Source organism: Helianthus annuus, chromosome 5, assembly GCF_002127325.2.
Source record: "Helianthus annuus cultivar XRQ/B chromosome 5, HanXRQr2.0-SUNRISE, whole genome shotgun sequence".
Lineage (NCBI taxonomy): Eukaryota > Viridiplantae > Streptophyta > Magnoliopsida > Asterales > Asteraceae > Helianthus > Helianthus annuus.
In genome coordinates, this window is record NC_035437.2 from 115,243,642 (window position 1) to 115,252,991 (window position 9,350).

The window sequence follows — 9,350 nt, forward strand, 5'->3', positions numbered from 1 at the left end:
AATATAACATAACACCTTTGGGCCAGAAATGAAATATTTATGTAAATTAGGCTAATACAGATAATTACATAAGATGGCATAACTAAAGCTTCAATGTTTAATCAAATGATATCCCGTTGGTTCAATCATCGATCATTGAAGTTCGCCATTTAACTTGCATACTTAAGTTGGACCATTCACAAGTTAGTCCCATATTAGAGCAAAAACAAGTAAATAAATAACTAAGGCTTCCAAACCGATTTCATAATTTGCAAGATAATTTTGCCAAAATAATTAACTAATTAGCCGATTTCAATACTTTTCGTCTATACCAAATTAAATCACCATTAATAGGTTTGTTGGTGTGTGATTCAAATAAGTCACCAACATTTAGAATAAATTGATTTAATCGATCATCAATAGATTTATAAAAAATAATGCTAATTAGTGATTTACAAATTATGCCTTTTTATTATACATGAAAACCGATTGGCATATAAACGATATGCAAAAAAAAATTAAATCGATTGTAAAATAAAATATCTCAATTGATTAAATTCTTTTTGCAAAACTAAATCCAATCAAAGAAATAACTAAACTGATGGATTCTTGTTGGCATGGAAATTTACGTAAAGTTAAAATTAATATACCATTAATTTACCACCAAAATGTATAAATCACTAATTAATCACATTGAATAAATAATTGCAACAGAATATTGGGAATTGAAAACCGATTGGCATATAAACGATATGGAAAAAAAAAATTAAATCGATTGTAAAATAAAATATCTCAATTGATTAAATTCTTTTTGCAAAACTAAATCCAATCAAAGAAATAATCAAACTGATGGATTCTTGTTGGCATGGAAATTTACGTAAAGTTAAAATTAATATACCATTAATTCACCACCAAAATGTATAAATCACTAATTAATCACATTGAATAAAGAATTGCAACTGAATATTGGGAAACCCAATAGAAAACACAATTAAAAATATGTCACTAATTAAAATGACCATCAATTGCAATTCAAGATGATGTAAATATAGTTAAAATGACAATTCTTTGTTTTGGATTGTATGCCATATATTTTTGATTATCAAGAGTGTCAGAATGAATCATTTGAAAATTAATATATTTTACTTCCTTAAGAGAGCCATTACATCATGATTGCCAGTTATTTGAATTGTCCAAAAGAGCTCGTGACATTATTAACAAATTGATTTACATGATTTAACTTCTAAATCAACTTGCAGGTCAGAAGATCACGAAACATAAAACATGGCAACAAATCGATTTACATGATCAACCTGATATAATCAACATTGCTCTGATACCACATGTTGATTATATCTTTAAACATGGGTCAAAATAAAAAACCCTAATCATGTTTATTCAATCATAACGTAAATATAGATGCCAAGTTAGAGATACTTACTTGTAGGGATGCCTATCTTTGAGGATAAATATGAAGTCATGATTCCCGTTATGGTACTTTGTGTTGATGGATCACACTAGAGAGAATTGGTCATGGTGTTCTTAAGGAGTAGATAATATGGAGTCATGATTCCCGTTATGGTACCTTGTGTTGATGGATCACACTAGAGAGAATTGATCATGGTGTTCTTAAAAAGTTTTTCATACATTTTTATCAATACCAATGATCAATATATAATGATCATAAGTGATGGTAGGTTATGAAAAACTCTATGCATTCTCTTATTAAAAGTACCTAAAGGAAAATCATAATTGCCCCTTGAACTAATCAATATTTAAAATTACTACCATCAAGTAATTGTAGGAGACTAGTTATGTCATATTGGTAGCATTATTCAAATGATCCGTTAGGCCACTTAATGGGTAATTTCTAACAGGTGTTACATTGATAAAATTAAAAAAAAAAATAAAAGGGTATTTTAGTAATCATATTGATAAAATTAACTAATTTTGGTGTTAGTACCTAAAGGTGTTACAAAATTGAAATCATAAAACCTAAACCTGTTAAAAAAAGTTAGTACCAAAAGGTGAAACTTGCTATAAACCCTAGGGTCCATCTGTGTAATTAACTCTAATTGTATTAGAATAAATTACATTTTGAGTCCCTGTGTTTTAGTGATACTTGAGTTCAAAATTAAAAAGTTTAACACTCTACGTTTTAAACTGCTCATTTTTTAGTGTTTTGAGTCCAATTTTGTTTATTTTATAACGTTTTGAGTCCAATTTTATTAAAAAAAAAAATTGGACTCAAAAGGAGTCAAAAGGTTATAAAAAAGCATCTAGAGACTGAGATCGTTAAACTTTTTGATTTTAAACTCAAATGATTAAAACCATTAAAACACAAGTACTGAAAAAGTAATTTACTCATAAAATTATATAATAATTATATTATAATTAGAATTAGAATTAAAATTATATTATATTATAATTATAAATAATATAAAGAACAACTCAAAATCGTTGTCGCAATCACTGTAGTAATCCGGGTAACTCTACAGTGCTTTTATCTTTTTTTCTAGAGGTAGGTTAGATGTTGGGTTTTAGGGTGAAAAATAATTACTGGGCCGTTTCTTGTGGCAAGCTCATTAACTCCCGAATATAAATCGTCAGGATTAAGAATATAAATCGTCAGAATTAAGACTGAGACAAGAATGCAAAATCAATTCTTTTGGTCTTCTATTTCATTAATTCTATGTTATTTCCCACTTAAACATATGCTGTCAAATAAGCCAGTAATATTATGTATAATTTAATCATATAAAAACGAGTTTTTTCCAATATTAGTGTTGATGGAAAAAGTATTTACCAAAATAGTGTTGTTGGAAAAGTATTTACCAAAATGGTGTTTAAAAAAAAATATTTGTTTCTCACTCCTAACCTCATTGGATTAATTCAACTCATTGAAACAATTATTGATTTATCCTAGTATTTGGTCTCTCACATAACTTTTTTTAAGAATCTTAAAGAAAACTATTTTTTTTTAATAAAATCTACTTAAAACACATGTTTTAAAATTCTAAATTTATGTTGTTGATAATAAAACCTTGGTATGGTTCGACTAACTATAGTAATACCTTGATAATTAAATATTTATTAAAAATCCAAAAATATACTAAATCTAAAAACTTAAAATTACGGACCATTGTTGTAGTTCCCTTATGTTATGTTTTCTTTATATAAATAATACGATACTTGGATATATTTTTTTCTCAAACTAAATGCATTAGCTAAAGTGGTCACGCGCATAAAACCCCTTTGCCAATGAGCTAGTGGTGGAGTGGTAAGGGAGAGACCTTGTGTTCCAAGTGACTCAAGTTCAATTCCTGCCCCTAGCATTTAGTTTCTGCGGCACCTGGTGATGATGGGAGGCTAGGCGAGCAGGCGGCGATCACTAGTTCGATCCTTGAACTGAGCGGGTTTTACCTCACCGCACTGTCGTGCCTTCGGGCGAGTGTTCACGGGCTTCGGCCCTAGGTGGGGGTTTTCCCCGGTTCGGAAGGCGAGTGTATCCCGATGTGGTGAATTTCGCCAGTAGCCCATTTGGAGGATTCGTTGGCCGTTCAAAAAAAAAATGCATTAGCTAAAGATATGTATTTCGTGTCACAACACACCTAGGAGTTAGTAGGTTCGAATAACCCACTTAAAATGAACCTTTTTTTTTTTTTTTTACTAAAACCTACTTGGAAAAATAGAATTTGTTGTAAAAATTGTATTTATTGTTTGTTTTAAACAATCTCAGTTATACCCACTTAAATCTTTCATGAAAAAAAGTATACTTGTTTTCTTTATGTATTAACGAATAAGGTAAGGATTAAATTTGAACCTACAATTCATTCGTTTATTCGAGAACTTTATTTAAAAAAAATGCATACACCAGAATGGATTATTAAAAAAATATAACTAAGCTTTAAAAAAATAAGTTACTATACTGTGTTATGTATAAAAACATAATCGAAAGGAGTTTCAAAAATATATGTATATAGATTTGAGTGATTTTCAGTTTTTTTTAATCAAATACACAATTTTAATGTATAACTGGAGTTATTAGGATTACCGTTATTTGTATTAAATATAGACTTTTTGATTTTTAAAGTATTAAATATAGATTTTTAGAATAAGGTTTTTTAAATAAGTTTTATAAAAAAATATTTATCTTTTTGTAAGATACATGATAATAAATAAGTTACTGAGAGACCCAATACCATGTTTAAATCAATAATTATTTAAAGAATTGGATTTATCCAATAAGGCCAGGAGTGAAAAAGAAACAAAACAAAAACACCATTTTAGTAAATATTTTTGTATCAACACTAATTTGGTAAATATTTTTCTCACCAACACTACTATAGAAAAAAACTCATATAAAAACCACGAATTTTAGCCATTTAATTTATCAACTATAGTAGATATTCTTTTCCAACACACAAATCATTATGATTTAATTCCTTATTGGTGATTACTTTAAGGTTATTATAAATCTTAATTACTAAAAACGTATTAACTTTATATATAATATATTATCCGACACGGTACGATATCGGTATTCGTTTGATGGTTTTAAGTTGATTTAAAAAAAGGGAAAATTTTACAGAATAGTAACCAAGTTTAAAAGTGTTTTAATTAGGTCACTGGTGTTGTTTTTGTCCCAATTATATAACTTAACATTCAAATCGAGTCATGTCCCTTTTCCATCTATCAAGAAAAAAATGGAGTATAAGATGTTGGGGTCGAATTATTTTAATATATGAAATTATATTTATTAAAAATAAAAACCATTTAATTACATTAAAAATTTAAAAAAAGTTACAATCCACGTCATCACTCGACGTTAACATCAAATAAAAGAGAAAAAAGAAACAAAAATCCACATCACCACGATTACCTATGAAATGGATGAAAAAACTTTAATGAAGAATGAATGTTGAGTGACCTGATTGGAACACTTTTGAAACTTGAGTGACCTAATTAGAACACTTTTAAAACTTGGTTACTATTCTACAAATTACCCCATTTATAACACATGTCAATATCATCTTTAGCATATCTCTTTTGGTTGCTATAATGAGTGTCGGTATCACACTGATGCTGTAATAAACAAACCGATATCGATCGAATATTCGCTGCAACACCCAAGGTATCTTACTAGTTCTTTAAATATCACAACTACCTCCATTATTATATAGAATTCTTTCAATCGGATTTTCTAATACCTTGAAACAAGCAACAAAACTAAATGCTTTTTAAAGAGTATACCTTTTTTATTTTGAACGGTAACTTTCTTTTTTAAGGTATTTACATCCCTAAGTCGGGGACCTTAATCAAGTCTGTCCCAGACTTACGTTGTCTTAACCGGATCCGTGCTGGGAGTGGTCAGACTTGGCTAACGGCGTTCGCCCGGAAACCGTACCGCCTCCACACGAGACACCTCGCTGGAGTAACGGCCGGATTAAAACCGGGGCGGCTCAGGCTCGAACTTGCGCAACATTAACTTAAAAACACTTACCATCATTGCCTGGTCCCTACACCTTTGCTACACCCGGAAGTCGAACTGGAGTCTCCAAGGAAAGAAACCGGCCCAACTCCCAACTGAGCTGGGGTGGGGGATGCAAAGAGTATACCTAGATGTGTGAATAGTTATTTGAATTCATATTAAAGTTCCCCTTCGAGAATCAAACTTGCAACAAATTTAGGTGGCCGAATTTATGGTTAAATATTATGCCCGAAACATAATATAGATCGTCAAAGTCCAGTCGTAAATTCCAAGTTTTGCTTTCCCGGCTAATGTAAAAGATCCAAGGCACCATTTGAAACATGAATAACCGTGCACATAGTTCTCCTTTTTTATAAGGGATTTTTACATATTTCCCCCTATTAAGCTTGTTTATTACGTATTTCCCCAAACCCAAAAAACAATTACATATTTCCCCTCCCTAACCTATATATATTACATATTTTCCCTTTTAATTAAAATGACTCTTATTTTTTACTATTTTACCCTTAATGAGGAATTAAATGAATATTTACATATTTCCCCATTCTAATATCATTATTCAAATACATATTTACCCAATTCATATAGTACCCACCCAATTCTTCTACTTGTTACTTTTGTCAAAGAATACAAACAATACCATAATACTCATAATAAAAACACAAACTTTCATTAAAATGCAATCCTTATTTGTTCATAATCAATTCCATTAAAAAACATAAAGTCTCGAAGACAAATGCAATACCAAAAATTCAAAGTTGGTGTAAATGAGTGGCTTTCCATATCATCCATATTATCATCCTCCATCATCATGAATCACCTGAAAAGAAAACGAATAATTCATATGTGTTGAAAAAACTATATAAGGTTGTTTTTGGCATTGAAACAATTATATAACACTGATGCATATCCTAAATCCTAAATATATTGTAGCCTTAACCAGTATTATATTAAAGTTTCTTGATTTTGCTTCACTTTCATACATTTGCTATACAAATATTGAATGTACGGCTGTAAACGATCACCATCAACGAACAGTGATAATTAAAACAAAAATGGCTGCAATTTTTTAATACATCGTAAACTAAAGTAATGATTATACACCATCAACAATTAAATAAAAGTTTTGATGAACTGATTGACATGGAATGATAACTCACGGAATAAAAGAAGTAGCGAAACCAAATTAAGCGTCGTGAATATAAGTGGGAATATGAAACAAGTGGTGTGTTTTTACAAGGGTAATTGGGTAATTTCTTAAAAAAAGGGGAAATATGTAATTGTTTTTTTGGTTTGGGGAAATACATAATAAGGCAATAAGCCAGTTTAGCAGGGGAAAATATGTAAAAACCCCTTTTTATAATCACCACTCCAATAAAATGACATTCGCTTTCATATCTCAAAACATAGTCTCAAAGCTTAACACACAAGTTAAAGTACGTAATAAAAATAGACTAGAGCTTAAGAGTGAGAAAATACTCGATTATATATATATATATATGTGTGTTTGGTTTTTAGAATTAAAAAATTAAATAGAAGTATTTATATTTAAAAAAATGAAATTTAAAATACCTTTTATTTTCCTCTCATTGCCATAACTAAAGTCCATTTGATTGTCCCTTTTTCATCTCTTCCTCTTATTAATTAATGTTTATTAATAGTTTGAATTGCTTCTATTTTTTCAGGATTGTAAGTCTTTTATAGAAGAACTGAATTCTCTTCTATATATGTGTACCATGTTAGATCCATGTGTAATACATCGGGTTAAGTCAATAAAATATTAAATTATTAAATAAGCAAAAAAATAATAATGGAAATATTGAAAAAAGAAATACTAAATAAAAAATATATTCATAAAGTAAATATTATAAAGAAAAATAATAAATAGTTAAGAAACCCTCGTCAACTGACTTGGCGGGGAATTCATTCTCTTACTCATAAGACGTTATATCTTTATAAACCTTGTGTATTATACGGATTGAATAAATCTAATTTTATATACCACATAATAAAAAAAAGTTATATTTTTAAAAATCCAATATATTACACGAGTTGCATAAATGTAATTTTGTATAATAAAATAATAAAGAAATTATATCTTTAAAAAAATCTCGTTTATTATACGGGTTGAATGAATCTAATAAAAAATTATATCTTTGAAAAAACTAACAGATATACTCGATATACGATGGATGGGGTGATTGCGGTGATGGTTCTTATAAATGTCACGTAAACATAGTGAATACCGTATTTGAGTTGAGAGTTGAACACGAAAATAAAAGTATAGAACCAATAAACATTGATTTGTTATAAATACAGATATATTCCCTCTTTATTATCCTCTTAATTCTCCTCCTAATTCCCCCCTTAAGTTACACTTTGACTACATTAATGTTCAGTTACATTTTGACTAATCATTGTATATATATGTGTGATTGGTAAATGAAAGATATACACTTCTCATTTTTCTTATTTCATTTCACGTTATCAGCACCCTTGCTCTCCACTAGACATTAATCAGCAATCTGCAATCATTCGCAAGTCGCTATCATTCACAATCTTTTGTTCAACATAATCCGGGTACACATCATCAAACATCTTCGCATTGTGATCAATATATTTCCATGTTTTTTTTCTTTTCATTACATGTATATTTGTATATCCAAAGGATGAATCCCAAATTTTCGAATTTACTAAGTGGTAACCAGAAAAATGTTTTTTTTTAATAAGCTTCTGCTCTGTTTTCATGGACTAAAACTGTGTTTTCACGGACTAAAACAGTGTTTTTTCATGCACTAAAAAGAATACACAATTTTTCGAACGGTTTTCAGAAGTGGGTTTCAGATTTACTCCTTTGGAATAACATAATTACGTTCATTTATCTACTTTTTAGAATACCCGGAACAAGTCGTTCTGGATTTTAGAACAAAATAGGAATAGGTGTTTCTTTTGATTCGTTCTTACCAATATAAATTTAGAGTGTCAAGCGGTCTCTGCCGCCGTAAACAACTGAAAAAAAAAACAACATAACATTCTGACCTGAAAACTTTTATCCGGCCGATGACTATACTCACCGGCGGATTCAAAGAATCTCAACCTCAGTCGATAGATCTGAACCGTCATAATCCGGAATCCGACGGTCAATCGTTCGGTTTCTCCGTATATCAGCGACTGAAAGTCCGTCAACAATCCGGTTGCAGTTACTCAACGGCCGTACAACAAACCTCGCCTCAGTCACAGATAGCGGTTACTAACGGCGGTTGTATCGGTAGTAGTTCATCAAACTCGAAGAAACCGAATTTTATCAGAAACCGTAACGGAGATCGTAACGAATATTGTAACCGTAACGGAGATGCCGATTTTCAGACCTAGGGTTTCGGTTTTCAAGTTGTAAAGGACCGAGCGGTGGTGGCAGTAGGCCGTCGTCGGTGACGCCGTCGTGGTGGCGTGGTCGTCAGTCTTTTTGAACAGGAAGGATGAGAGAACAATGTATGTGGGTCGGTATCTTCCGCAACCTTTTTGCAGCCTAATTTCACAATCTCTATAACGGACTCCAAACTTTTATTAACCAAAATGCATTACTCTATATTATATCTTGTAACTATCACATCTGTCCCCCACTCACGTTTACTATAATTCATATTGTTATTTAATATTTGAATTTTATTTTGATCGGAAAGTATTACATAATATGATATAAGTTTTTTTTTCAATTCAATAAAATATGTTGTGCATGACAGGTGTATTCCATCACAAGATTCTACACTAAAAGTTTCATATATATATATATATATATATATATATATATATATATATATATATATATATATATATTTTTTCTAAGTTTCATATATATTTTTTTTCATATATGACTGAATTC

The 9,350-nt window shown here is 30.1% G+C and overlaps 1 long non-coding RNA gene across 1 annotated transcript; it reads right to left on the reverse strand.

Annotated features, from left to right (window-relative positions):
• Positions 1–6,118: 6,118 nt before the first annotated feature.
• On the reverse strand, positions 6,119–9,083 carry LOC110941132. Its single transcript, XR_004893978.1, has 2 exons — positions 8,510–9,083; positions 6,119–6,290 (listed from the first exon to the last, which is right to left on the reverse strand). It is a non-coding gene; the product is annotated as an uncharacterized LOC110941132 (long non-coding RNA).
• Positions 9,084–9,350: the final 267 nt, after the last annotated feature.